Genomic DNA, 14,570 nt, shown 5'->3' with positions numbered 1-14,570 from the left:
ATCGTGGGCCCTGATGAAAAGTTTGATTTAGAAGAGAAAGCAGGAAAAATCTTTGTTTTATCAATCCAAAATGATTTTCTAATCAAACTATTATTCACCCCCTTTTTGATTTTAAAAACTTGAGTTTTAGCATCACAAAGATTTATTTCAACAAAAGAGGTTTTTCATTTAACAAATTCTTTTCTTTGGTTTGCCATCTTTTCCTCAAAAATTTATTCGTCTTCTTTCAATTTTGTTTTATATGCTTCAAAATTAGCATCATTTTTGTTCAAAATTCTCTTTTGAATGATTTTTGTTTTTGAAGATGACGATGATTTACTTTTTGAAAATTTAGATGAATTAACATTTGGATTAGATGGTCGTTTCGTCCTAAAAACTTTTGCTTTTTGGTTTTAGAATAAAAATCATTATCATTCAATTCCTTTTTCTCCCACATTTGTTTTCTTTTATACAAATTCTTCTTTTATCTTGCATTCATAGCTTTTCTTTTTTGCTTTCAATTCCTCAAATTTTTTTTGATATTTCACATTTTTGGAGTTACTTTTGACTTCAATCTCCATTTCGATTGGAACCTCCTTTGTTTCACTTGGTCCAACTTCATATTGTGAAGATTACACAATGTTCACTTGATTTGAAACATATTTCCCTTTGGATTTCCATAAAGTCAATTCAGACAAGACTTTTGTTTCGAAATCATTGTCAATTGGTTTGGACCAAAAGAACTCTTCACAACCTTTAGCATTGCTAAGGTTCACTATTGACGTTAATTCTGTTCTTTGATTCTTTTCCAGTCCCTTTTTCACAAAAACTTGTGTAACATTCTGTTTAAAATTTAGTAAATAATAAAATTAAATAAATAAATAATAATTTAATAAATAAATAAAAAATTAAATAAATAAAAAAATAAATAAATAAATAAAATGAATAAATAATAGCCTTAAAGCTGTAATAATTCATCAGTGTTAGCAGGGGAGCTAAATATTATAATTTTAGGAATTTGGAGTCGAAATTGTATCAATTGGACTTGAAATCAAAAGAAATTCATGAAGCAAGGTCTGTTTGGTAATTTATGTACTTGAATTGAGAAAAATAGGTGTGGGAGGGACTGAAAGTGAAATATTGGCAGAAGTTGATAAGAGACGGGTTAATACCCGTCACCCTTCCATCGTCCCTTCATTTTTGGAACCGCACCCATCACAAACTCTAACCCTAAACGATCTCAGCCGCCGCCACCCTATTCCAGTCGCCGCCACCATCCACCCTCTGTTGCACCGAACCATCGCTGCTCCTACCGCCGGCGACGTCGAGGATTGTAGGGAGGATCCGTCAAGACTAGAGAGGGACGCTGCCAACCCCCTTGCCGCTGTGGTGAACCGCCAAGTCGACGCCGCCGCTGCTCCCGTTGCTGCTGACGACGACGAACACGAGCCAACGTACGAACCTTTCTCTTTTCCACCTCTATTTTGTTTTGCTATTTCGTTGCCGCCACCTGCCGCCGCATGAGTGGCTGTGTTTGTTGTAATTTCGCAGGTGTATATGTTTCAGCTTAGGTCGATGAAAGTGTGTACGGGTTCAGTCGGGGTCGTGATGTGGGTGTGTTGTTTGCCCGGAAAATGCAAGGGTGCCACCATGGCAGCCAACCATAGTGTTTGCCGCCCGTGATGCTCTTTCTGCCACCCGTGATGCTCTTCCTGCCGCCATTTCCGTCTTTCTACCACCACCAGCCACCATATGTGGGTGCCTGTGTGCGTTTATTAGTGTGTGCGTTTATTAGTGTGTGTGTGTGTCACGTGTATGTATGTATTGTGTTGTTATTCATGTATTGGTGTGTGTGTCTGCTTGACCTGGAACCAAAAGAGAACCCACCACCACCACCACCGTGAGGTGGTGGCTGTCACCTTCGATCACCTCCTGCCGCCACAGGGCGGCGGTGTTTGTGAGTGGGTTTTATTTTATGTGTGTGTGTGTTATTTGGATATTGTTGTAGTTGTATTCTAATCGGTCGGAATAATAATAGAAAACTCATAACCACCACCGTGAGGTAGTGGTTGCCACCTCCTGCTGCCACCAACCGCCGTGTTAGGTGGCGGTGTGCTTCGGTTGCGTTTTGACTCGTTTGGGGATGCTTGGACAAAATGGGCACAATGAAACCCTAGTGGGACCAAAGAAACCCTAATGGGCCCAATGAATCCATAATTGACCTAAAAGCCCAACCATGTGACTAACAGGCTAGTATTGGGTTGGAAACCCAAATTTGGGTTTGGAAAACCCTAATGTCATGAAACCCTAATTCTGGGAATTTTATCGGGACCCGTACTGGAATTATATAACAAACTTAAAATATTAATTAGTAATCATTTACAAATTAACTTGATGCAATACTGGACTTAATGGATTAAGTCCTTAATGGGTTAAGTGAGGAACACTAACCCTAGTTATCATTTTATGTGAAAACCCTAGAATCGAGGAGCTTTATTTTGGGCATTAATTGGGCACGTATTTGTGCTGTTGATTGGACTATAATTTTAACCGAAAACGACTAAGTCAAACCTTAATCAATCATACCCTTAAGTGATTAAGTCCTTAATGGGTTAAGTGTTCTCACTTAACCCTAATCGTCATTTCATGTGAGGTGGTCACTGTTGCAAGTGACTATAACTTGTGATCGGGTATTGACTCTAGTATCTTCCTGTAGGTGATTGGAAGTGAGTTGAAGCTGGTAGTCTCCATTGCTACAGTGGTTTTTACACGCACATCGAGGTGAGTTTCGCCTCACTGTACCCGTGGGTCTAAGGCACCAATGCCGGCCCACTAGTTTTGATTATTTGCTAGTAGAGGGATGCTCTAGGGGCTGTATATAGTCATGTAGGATAGACTGAGGACTCTTGATCTAAGCTCTCTTACCTATTCCTTGTGTGGTTGTGGTTTTAGAGTAGGATCACCTGTCCGGGTGACTACCTCACCTCTGAGTATATACGGTTATGCATTCTTGAATTGTTGGTATTGAGTATGATGTTATGCTGTAGTGATCTGTTAGATATGTGTTATAGTATGGAGTATGTAGATATGTTGTAGTGATCAGTTAGATCTGTCTCCTGGTATGGGGTCTGTTGCTCTATGGTAATAACTTGTTGAACTGTATGGTATTTGTGCTTTCTGGTTATCATCTATGGAGTGCCTTTAGGGGCTGTCGGTGGTTATGTAGGATAGCCTGAGAACTCTTGGTCTAGGCTCTCTTGCCTGTTCCTTGTTTGGTTGTGGCTCTAGAGTAGGACTATCTGTTCGGGTGGCTATCTTACCTCTGGCTACTTATGGTTACGCATTCTATGGGGGTTAGCTGGTAGCGGGATTGTATGTGGTTAGAGGATTAGTAGGCAGTAGTGATTTGTATGATTGTTGTTGCTTGTATTAAGTGCCTACTTGGTCATGATTGTTATATGTCGACATATTGTGTTTGTTTGGATTGAGGCGGTCCTATTTTGTGCGGTAGGCCAAGATACCCGGTGCGGACCGGATGTAAGCCGTAGGCATGGATGCTCGGGAAGAGCGGTAGGGTTGAGGCGGTAGGCCAACAAACCCTGGGTATTCCAACCTGATGGTTGATTGGACCCGACATATTGGTATTCCACCCCGAGGATGATTGGGCCTGGCATGAGTGTTTGTGTTTATGTTTTGTTTTGTGTGGTGGTACTCTGGGGAAACTCACTAAGCTTTGTGCTTACAGTTTTAGTTTATTGTTTCAGGTGCTTCTGATGATTTGGCAAGGCGAAGGCATGACCGTACACATCCTTGGTTTTACAACATATTGGATCTTGGGAAACTCTGATTTTCAAATAATGTTTGATAATACTAGTTTTCGTAAACATTTTATTAGTAAAAGGATCGTTTTGAAAAGTTTAAATTTGTTGAAATTTTGGGATGTTACAACTTGATTTGGAGTTTTCTGAACTCTTGGAAAAACTTTTAAATTTTTCATGCCATCATTTTGAGTAAATTGTCCAAAGTCAATTGAATCTTCAAAAATCAAATTTCTTTTTGGTTCCTCAACATTATTAACAAAATATGAAAAATCAACTTCATCTTCAACAAATATTTCACTCATTTCACTTTCGTCAATTCAAATAAATTCTCAGATTTGAGAGTTTCTTCTGAATTTAATTTATTGCACAACAAGTTATATTTTTCCATTGAATTAAGTTTGATTTGTTGTTTGTCTTTTTCAGTGAAAACATATTTTAACATCTTTTTGTTTTCTTTGGACTTAATGTATTCTTTAATTTTCTCAAGTCCAACTTTGTAATCATCACTCACAGTTTTATCTGATGAAACCATTGATTCGCACCTATAACATTGAACATCAATTTCATTTTCTTTTAATTCTAAGAAAGGTAAAATCATTTTATGCAGTCCTTTTCCTATTTCACAATCAAGAAGTAGTTGCGTGATGTTATTGTAAAGACATTTCACAATGAGACAAAATATATTTCTTTGTTTTAGTACGACTCTATTGTCCTTTTTTAAGATTTATTACATCATCATTACACCTAATCAATTCTAATTCCAATGCTTCTATTTTCATTCATCTGCCTTCATTCTTAGATGTAATCCTGCTAAGAGAGTCCTCAAGATTAGAATTTCTTATTCGAGTTCTCTTTAAACTATCATTAAGATCAAAAAACAGTTTCATGTAAATCAGTTAGTTCAAAATCATGACGAGAAGTAGGTATGTCAAGAGAGTTGAGAATAGAATGTACCTTATCTATTACCTTTTTGATTTTGTGACATGCTCCTTCACTGTCTTCGCAGTAAAACATGCGTCTGAAACATCTCCTTCATATGTGAAGTAATTCTGACTTTTGGAACTTGCACACTTGACCATGAAACATTTTTCTCCTCTCTTCTTTCCATCCTTTGCCACAAATCAATCTCCATGAGTTGGTCTGCGAACTTCTTCGTCCTCCGAATCAGTTGACCAAACTTGCATACTTCCATCATCAATCACCACCAAAGCCGGTTTGCTATAATTCTTGCGAAGTTCATCAAACTTCTTTATGTAATAAGCTTCATCCATATTCTTTTCGTTCTTCTCATTCAGTTTTTGTAACATGCATTCTTTTTTGAAATGATTCTTTCGATGACAACAGTTACAATCAAAGCCTGAATTACCAAGAAGCTTATTCTCATTGTTTTCTTCATTTCTTTGAGAGTTTTTGAAACTTTCATTTCTTGATCTTTCTAAATTAGAACTTCCTTGCTTGTGATTATTTCCAACAAATTCATTTTTGTATTTTTGAAACGTGAAATTTTTTTCTAAATAATTTCTTTGGATTTGTCACCATAAGAACTTTGTCTTATTTTGTGAGTTCTTCATCTGAAATGTCAGATTCTAAATTTTCCATAATAGTTTTTGACTTCTTATGCTTTGAACTGTCATTTTTTGTAAGGCCAAAGAACCAACACTTGTAACCATATTTGCTTCTTTCAACACTTCATCTTCATGAGATTTCAACATACTAACAACTCGTGCAAGGAAATAATTCTTGAATTGTTCATGTGCTTTGACAGTTGAAACAATCGTCTTCAGTTCTGATCTTAGTGGATTCGTGATGTGACTTTTTTTCATTAGGCTCCGTTTTTAACCCATGTTTCATTATACGACTTAACAGATGATTAAATCAATTGACATTTTGTATAATTGTTTCGTCAGACTTTTGCTGAAATGATCCATATTCAGACAAAAGTGAGGTTTGTAGAGAAGTAGTAAGATCAGCCTCTCCATAATTCAATTCTTTCAATCTATTCGATATCGTGTGTGCGGATTCAAGAGAGCTAACCAGAGGAAAAGTATCAGGAGTAAGAGCAAACCTTATGATTCTCAAGGCTTTCAAGCTACTAAGTAATTTGTCTTTTTCCACATATTCAATTTGTTTATCATCAACAATGATGGTCTCATAAGCACTTTGAGTTAGAACTTCCTCCTTTGTCTCTTTAAACTTGTGCATTCCATATTTAATAGATTTCCAGATGGTGGATCCATAAGTTTCAATCCCTAGAACATAATCGTCAATGTGAAGATCTCAAACTTCATTGTCATCAGGGATTAAAATTAGAATTCTCATTGTGGAACCAATACTACTTGGAAGGTTGAATGTGACGGAGTGTGAATCATCATTCGAAATTTTAAGTGAAATTTGACGTGAATCGGATCAATGGACTTGAACAAGAGTAGATTAAATGACTTAATCAACGAATTAGAAATCAATTTGCAAAATGTTGAACATATCTAAAATTCGATGAACAGGTCTGGAAAAACACAATGAACACTATGAACTCGAAGAACAGATGAATAGATCTAAAAAAGTTCAAATAATCTCCCGCTCTGATATCAATTAAAGGAACAATTAGATTCACAAATCAAACAATGAAATGATTCACAAGAACATACGAGGTAAATAAGATTGTGTTTTCATTAACGAGTAAGATCAGAACAATTCAATTACAAGAAAAGAACTATTCTATCTGATCAACTCTTACACGTTCTTCTATCTTATATCCCTATATATAGGCATTCGAGGGATAAAAGAAAGGCATCACCACTCAACAACAAAGTTGCGAACTCAAGGTCACAAAAAAGTGTGAGATCGCATCATAACTCACACTAAGTAAAGACATTGTGAATTAAACATTACAAGATGACACAACAAAATACGAACTCTACTGGGACTGAACTCCAACCTCCTGCTCCTTCATTTCTCAAGATTCCTTTTGTCATATTTCTCGTTTTTGTCGTTGTTGTTGTTTTTGTAGAAGTTGAAGTTATGGGATTCATTGAAATAGTTGTTGGGATTTGAGTACTAATCACCTTTCCCACAGCAACTCCAGATTTATCACCTGTATCTTTCGACGAACTAACACGTCCTTCCCATTTTTTCTCCCCCTTGAGACACATGCATTGCATAAGGAGCATTTGTTGGAAGTCCTAGAACTAACCTCCTGATCGGATCCAGTGCAGCCTTAATGTTTGTCCCGATATTAGAAACCATTTGGGAAATGGATTCTGGAGAAATCGTCTATTAAGCCGAAAACATGGTTTTGATTTCGTTTAAGAACTCTTCAACTCTAGCAAATACTTGATCATCCCCTTTTACATTTTCTTGAAGACCAACAATGTAGTCTTTGTTGAAAGTGATGTCTTCAATCAAGCAGTTTGACGCTTCAGCAACCACATCCATCTTCTTATGTAATGTCGAAGAACTTTCAGCAAAAATTTTAACTTTAGATTCCACCATCGTTCGAATATCATATATTTGAGTCTGTAAACAGACTTTTGTTTCCTTAATTTGTTTTGCAAAAAGTTCGAATATCAGATATCTATGTCTGGAGAAATCGTCTATTGAGCCGAAAGCATAGTTTTAATTTCGTTTAAGAACTCATCAACTCTAGCAAATACTTGAGCATCCACTTTCACCTTTTCTTGAAGACCAACAGTGTAATCTTTATGGAAAGAAGCGATGTCTTCAATCAAGCGGGTTGACGCTTCAGCAACCACATCCATCTTCTTATGTAATGTCAAACCATCTTCTCATGGATATTGGTATTTTGTTGATCACTCGAATTGATGTTTCTATCCGTATTAGATAAGTTTACAATGACATCAGAATTCCTTGTCTCCTCGAAATTCAATTTGATAGGAGAGTCCCTTCGAGGTGAACCAATATACAAATCCTCTATTTGAATGTCTGACCTTTCACCGTCACTGTCATGCTCAGTTTCAACATTCACATTCTCAAGTGGTACTTGGACTTCACATTTCATCTTGTTTAACTTTTGAGCCATATAAATAGCTCGACGCTTCTTGGAGGCTGTGATCCAGTAACTATTAATTCACGAAATAGAACACCCCTCTGGGTAAATTTTTCTTTTCGTACCTTCTTTGGACCACCTTGAGAAGGAATAGGATTTGAAGATTCAACAACATTGGGCTCAACACTTTCAACTACAGGTTCTTGTGTAGTTGTCTTGACTAGAACCCCAGTTGTAGTAGAATAATAAATAGATGCCAATTAATGCACTAGCAGTTCATTTTTTGGATCCACAAGCTTGAGCATCGAATCCAGAATGCGAGCAACGTTAGGAAAAATAGGAGGATCATCCACAAAACCCTTGGTGCTGGCATTACAGGAAACTCGTTAATTTCGATTTCAGATGAAACATGAATATTCTCTTGATTATAGACCTCCTGTGAAATTAAGCTCCAAAATCGAGCACTCGAAACACCATTTGTTAGATTAATGTGTAAGATTGAGGTTCCAAACTCTTCCAAAAGATTTAAACCATAATCCACATTTAGACCATAACACAATCCTGCTATGACCGAATATACTTCAAGCTTAACTTTTTTGAGCCCCGAGTTTCTTTCTGTTAAACATCGTAGTACACTCCCAAAAAAAAACTCCAAATACAGGGAAGAATAGACTTCTTAAAATGACTTATTCTAGTGAGAGTCGGTTGATGGCCCATTTGATTAAACATATGAACCACCTGATCATTCGTGACTTCAAAGAATGTACCAGAAACTAGCAAATTCATAATTTGGGAAAATTACTTCCCAGTGAGCTTCTTGACCTTTGAATTTGAGAGCTGAAACGTAACCACCTTAGTAGTTTTGTTGAATATTGCATTTGAAGAAAAAATTGAAATCCATTCCATCAGAATTGCAAACGATGAGGAAAGTGCAATCGATAATACATAGTTGTTCAAAGTTTGAACAAGCATCTACAATGCCTCCGAATATTGATCAAGTGATGGAACCAGAAGAAGATTAGTTGTTTGAATCTTCATCATCGGTTGCGAGACTTCTTCATCATTAGTGGTTGTTGGATCAACATTGTGTTGAGAAGTAGCCATTATAGAGACTTTTGGAGAAACTAAGAAACAATGAACAATTAGGGTTGTTGGAGGTTTGATCAGAGAGCATAAAGATTGATAAGGAAATTATCATCTTCCTTTTATAATCGGTGGTATGTTTAAATTTAAACCAGTATCCAATAAGGCAATGCCACGTATTGTGTTGGTTACTTAACCGACATTGTAAAAAGCTACACGTCATAAAAGTGATCATCATGTTCTCCTCGATTCCTGTGAAAATCCTAAACTGTCACATCCATGAAATCTTTCGTTGTTCACAATTGGATAAGAACTGTCACAAGTTTTGTTCCTCAAAAAAGTACTCCATGTAATTTGAGACCAAGGTAAGATCAATCCTTGTGCATGGAGGCTGGGCTCATTCACTTTTGGGATTCGAAAGCGAAATCATATGCTAGACTTTGCAAAATCTAAGTTTCGAGTTGGTAATACCGAAAACCTCAAGGATTTCAGTGTGTTCATATGCCAAAGAATAAGATAGAAGCAATTAAAACAAAATGTGGATATAGTGATATAAAATTTCATTTGATGTGCAAGCAAAATGATCCCGTGCAAAGATATCTTCATTCGACATCAAAAGAGATGAAGAATTTCTTGTGTGGTATCCCATGAATTACAATCTAACACTCGTTGATGAGCATCGAAGCGCTTCTTTTGCTTTGGTTTCGAAGGCGGCTTCAATTTTGAACGATGACACAACTTAACATAAGGGTGATTCAATTGAGAAAAATTACTTCGACGCCTAGTGTAGTCAAGAACAAGTATGGTTTGTGATGATTTTTTGTGACAAAAGTTCAGAAAAGATATTCAGACGGAAATCTCATTCCAAAAAAAACAAAAAAATTAAAATACTGGATATTTTTAGGCAAAAACGTGTTGGTGATAGAACATTTTATCAAGATCACGTAATTCAAATATAATGATATTTTGAATATCAAAATGGTACAAGGAAACAGTTGTTTCGTGAAAATCTTGAACAATGTTGTTCACCGTCAATTCGTTGATAGTTAGGTTCGTTGGGCTTCACCATCATCAAAGAAGAATGACTCAGGATCATAAATATAGATTTTTGACATATCTACATTTTGGTAGGTTTTGACCAGAGATGTCTAGGATATGTAGTATTGTAACATCCCAATTTCCAGGTATGAGAGTTATTATTCAAAAAGAAAATTTCCCTTGGAAAGATTTGGACCGCGGATCCTTTTGGACCAACTCGACGAGTTGGAGAGGAAAACTCGACGAGTTGGTGGCTGATTATGAAACCCAAAATTTTAGGGTTTTCACCCTATATAACCTCCTTAAGTCCTTGAGGCTGATCTTTTATCAGCCTCCAAACCCTAATATCGGCCTTGTGAACCCTAATCTTCATTCCATCTCATATTGTGAGTAAATGTGGCATTTTGGAGCAAAATAAGGAGAAGTTTGAGAGAAGGAGGCAAGGATCTAGCAAGCTAAGCTCTCATCTTCAGTTTGGCACTCTTTTGGACCGTTGTAAGTATTCAAAATCCGATTTTTATCTATCTGTGTAGCTAGATCTTGAGTTTTGTCCCTTTTCTCCTTATTCTTGGATGTTGCAATGGATGGACTTCATAAAGTTTGCAACTTTATGAATCTCCAAGTCAAGGTCGCCTTAGGGTTAGATCTCGTCTTTAGCCAAGCTTTGATGCCATGCATGGAGTTTAGGTCATATATCCCCCTTTTGGCCCATTTTTGGTTCAAGACATTGTGACAACCATCAATTTTGGTCAAACAAAGTCAATAAAAGTCAACCAGGTCAATTAGAATCGTATTAGAATTTTAGGGGAAATGTCATGTTCTCTAATGTTTCTAATTTACTATTGATAAATTATAATACAAAGTACCATTCTGGTTACCAGTTATCGAATATAAACCCTAATAGGGGTTAGTAACGTAATAACTCGATAATTAAATTATATATTATTTTGGTAAAAATAATATTCGTAACACAAGGTAGTGGAGTTCGTAAACCTTACACTACATGGGAAATTTATATCAAAGGTTACATATACAAATTTTTGGTGAATTCGTCACCAAATGCGACAAATTCTACACCCGGCTAAACACCCAAAAAAAATTTAACGGCAAGAACTTGGGATTTCAACCTAACCTTCATGTAACGTATTATTATTTTTAATAATAATGATTTTTATAATAATTTGAATTTTTATAATTCAAATTAAATATTATTCATCATTTATACCACACTTTTATAAAATATCACTCTCTTTTTTTATAAAGATACCACATCTTTATAAAATATAAGGAGTTAACTTTTTTTTGGTGAAAGCCCATAATTAGACTAGTTGTCACCCCTTTTCCTAACACAATTCTTACCCAACATGTATCCAAGCCATTACACAACATACATCCACGCATGCCCACCCTACCCACCCCACCACCCTCCCCCCCTCCCCCACTACGTCCACCCCCCACCCCCCCTTAATTCGCTTCTTCTTCTCCAACTTCTTAATTCTCTCTTTTTATCTCAAGAACTCTCCATCTTTCTCAAGGATATATCCTCATAAGTTGGTTCTTTAATTTTTGGGTAATTCCATCATCAAGTGTTCTTCAAGAGTCTTCAAATGTTCTAAGCTTGAAAACATTCATCTTCATCTCTTTATCCAACCACAGACACACTCAAGGTGAGTTCATACCCCTTCATTTTCGTTTTATCCAAGTTTTAGGGGGGGGGGGGGAATACAAGTAAACTTGTGTAATAACACTAGTTGTTATGCACGCTTAGTCTTCAAGTTGTGTAAAAGTATTATTTACATGAAGTAATGTTATTACTTAGTATTATGAACATTTATGTGTGGTCTGTTGTTTAAAATACAAAAATCTATGAATAATGAGTATAAACATACTATATGTTCTTGAGAAAATGTCACAAAAACAAAACTATAAAAACTAAGGTTTTTATGAACATAATATGACTTTTCTAGCAAAAATGGTTTTAACCAAGCTATTACATTATTTTTGTGGGATACAAATCGAAATATGTAATTTTGAACAAGTGTTATAAAACTAGTTAAAAATACCAAGGATTTGCTTTTACAAAAAGAAAACCTTAAAAACCCACCATTTTTTATTTAAAAGAAGGGTTTTCTAGCGAAAATGGTCATGACTAGGTTATGGTACCATTTTTATGAGATTTGACTTAAAAGATGTTATTTTAAACATATAAGGTTAGCTTGACTTAACATCCACAAAAAGGTAAAAATAAATTTTACAAGGTTTACAACCAAATTTTTTACCGGTTAGTGATGTTAAAAAAAAAAGTCAAAAACTAGAGAATTGGCTTTATCATACTAAATGCTCTTATACTTGCGCTAGATGTAATTTATATGATATAATCTTTTAAAACATCTAAACATGCTAACATATATATATATATATATATATATATATATATATATATATATATATATATATATATATATATATATATATATATATATATATATATATAGACACAACTAAACATTTATAATAAACTATAATTGGGTATAATTTATGGGTCATTGACACTATTTTACCGTTTTGGGATACAATACAAATAATTATTTAAACGTATAATTATTTTGCACTATGTATTTACTATGGAGAGGCAATATTTCCACTTACAAACGGGTTTTCATTACACTATACGTAAACCTGTTGATACAATTTTGTGAGAGATAGTCTTCACCGTACCTACCAGAGTACACACTAAAGTCCTGAATTGTAATCAGAATCTCGGTAAGAGAGCGTGACACTTGTGTATAGATCTATTCGAGACTGACAATCCTGCACCTAAGGTGTTAGCTACAGCTAGGCCGGCAGGTCTGGGGTGACAATTGTCTAACATTCTGACGCCTGAAGAACGTCGCAGCAGGCCAACTAGTTTTAGCATGGTTGTAATAACTCACATGGGGTATTAACAATACATTTGGTTTATAGGGCTAACATACGTTCAAATGGTTTTATATAATAATGAAACTACATAATACTATTTTCAAGTACAACAATACTTATACATTTTTGGTCTTAGGGGTTTAAGACTACAACTCATTTTTAAGAAAATATTGGATTTTCTGGAAACATACACTATCATTTTACAAGGAAAAGTTACAGATTTTTCGCATACAAAACTCTTATGAACTCGCCAACTTAATTGTTGACACTTTGCAAAACTACTTGTATTGTCAGGAAATCGTTAAGCAAGTAACCACAAGATTTTGAGGATGGGACGCTACGGCGTCACACTATTTACTTTTGTCATAATGTAATTGGTATTGAAACAAACAATATTTGGATAGAATGTAATTTTCCCTATCAGGAGCAGGCATGAGGCCATTTCACCTCCCTCCTTCCAGATATATAGACACCCCAATGGGGGTCCTCTTTGAATGAACATTCCTCGTTAGAGAATATTGCCTAATCAAAGGAAAACTTCGTTGCTGACATCTGCCTCTATCCAGGATGCGCCCCCACAACGGGCAACCCAGCTGCATACATGGTCTAGAGAAGACAGCTGACAATCCATATTCTTCATGCACCCACTACACCATGCTCCAGGCCCTAGCACCCCCAAAGATCGAACACTACCTCTGATTGTACCATGAGTGGCCCGCTTGGACACTCGGGTTCAGGCTTTCCATCACGAGGTAATGGAGATCGGTGGCGAAGCTCGGAACGCAACGGTGCGAATTCGACGCATCCACGAGGAACAAGAACATGATACGGATGCCATGCTGAACCTACAAGCATATCAGGATAACATGACAGGCCGCCTACACTCCATAGAGGGGGAGATGGCCGCTATGAGACAACAAATCCTTGCAGCTGAAGCTAGGGCAGTCACAACAGAACAGAGAGCGGAGGAGGCCACTCGTGAGATGTGTGAGATGGAGGGGAACCTTGTGCATCATTTTGGTATATGATAGACTAGTATAGCCTAGTGATTTAGTGATTACACTACTCACATCTTGTGTTTGGCTTATTGTATTTCCTTACGTCTAGTAGTTGTGAAACAAAATCTACGTATTCCTTCCAAGAAGATTGAAACTCAAGTCAATGGAATATTCCTATCTTATTGAATATGTGAAGAATGTGCATTTTGTACAAGACACTTACTACTACTACCACTTACTAACCTAAGTACATCTCTGACAATGTTGGTCAAGACATTGGGAATGATAGAACAACAATAACACGATATACTTATGGCATACGACTAGTAACAATTTTAGTTGCTTGCAAATTGTTTCAAACCTTAATACTTGGAACAGAGTCATGCCACCTAAGTGAAGCGCAAGACTCCATTCAAGACCAACCCCAATACCAACACCACCCCCAACACAAACTCGAATACCAACATCAATGGACGCGACTACAATCGAAGAAATGATCGCACAAAGGGTAGCGACTATCGTAGCAAACTTTAATACCGAAAGACATGAAGGATCAGGACACAATAACCACAACTCTCACAGTGACAGCCAAGGAGTGAGATGCAAGATTTAGAACAAGAACTCTGGAATCTCACGAGGAATAATTCTGAGATACGCGGCTTACATCAACCGTTTCAATGATTTGGATGTCTTGTGCCCAGGAATGGTTACTCCTGTGTACAAAAGGAT

General features: G+C 36.4%; 1 long non-coding RNA gene across 1 annotated transcript; it reads left to right on the top strand.

The window, feature by feature from the left end:
* The first annotated feature begins 1,185 nt into the window (after positions 1–1,185).
* LOC145156252 (uncharacterized) lies at positions 1,186–2,031 on the top strand. The gene is made up of 2 exons (XR_013736567.1): positions 1,186–1,433; positions 1,531–2,031. It is a non-coding gene; the product is annotated as an uncharacterized LOC145156252 (long non-coding RNA).
* The last annotated feature ends 12,539 nt before the right edge of the window (positions 2,032–14,570 follow it).

This window comes from Lactuca virosa, chromosome 2, assembly GCF_052849685.1.
Source record: "Lactuca virosa cultivar CGN04683 chromosome 2, Lactuca_virosa_CGN04683_v6, whole genome shotgun sequence".
Taxonomy (NCBI): Eukaryota; Viridiplantae; Streptophyta; class Magnoliopsida; order Asterales; family Asteraceae; genus Lactuca; species Lactuca virosa.
The sequence above is the reverse complement of the archived record's forward strand: the minus strand, read 5'-3'. Positions and strand labels throughout refer to the sequence as shown.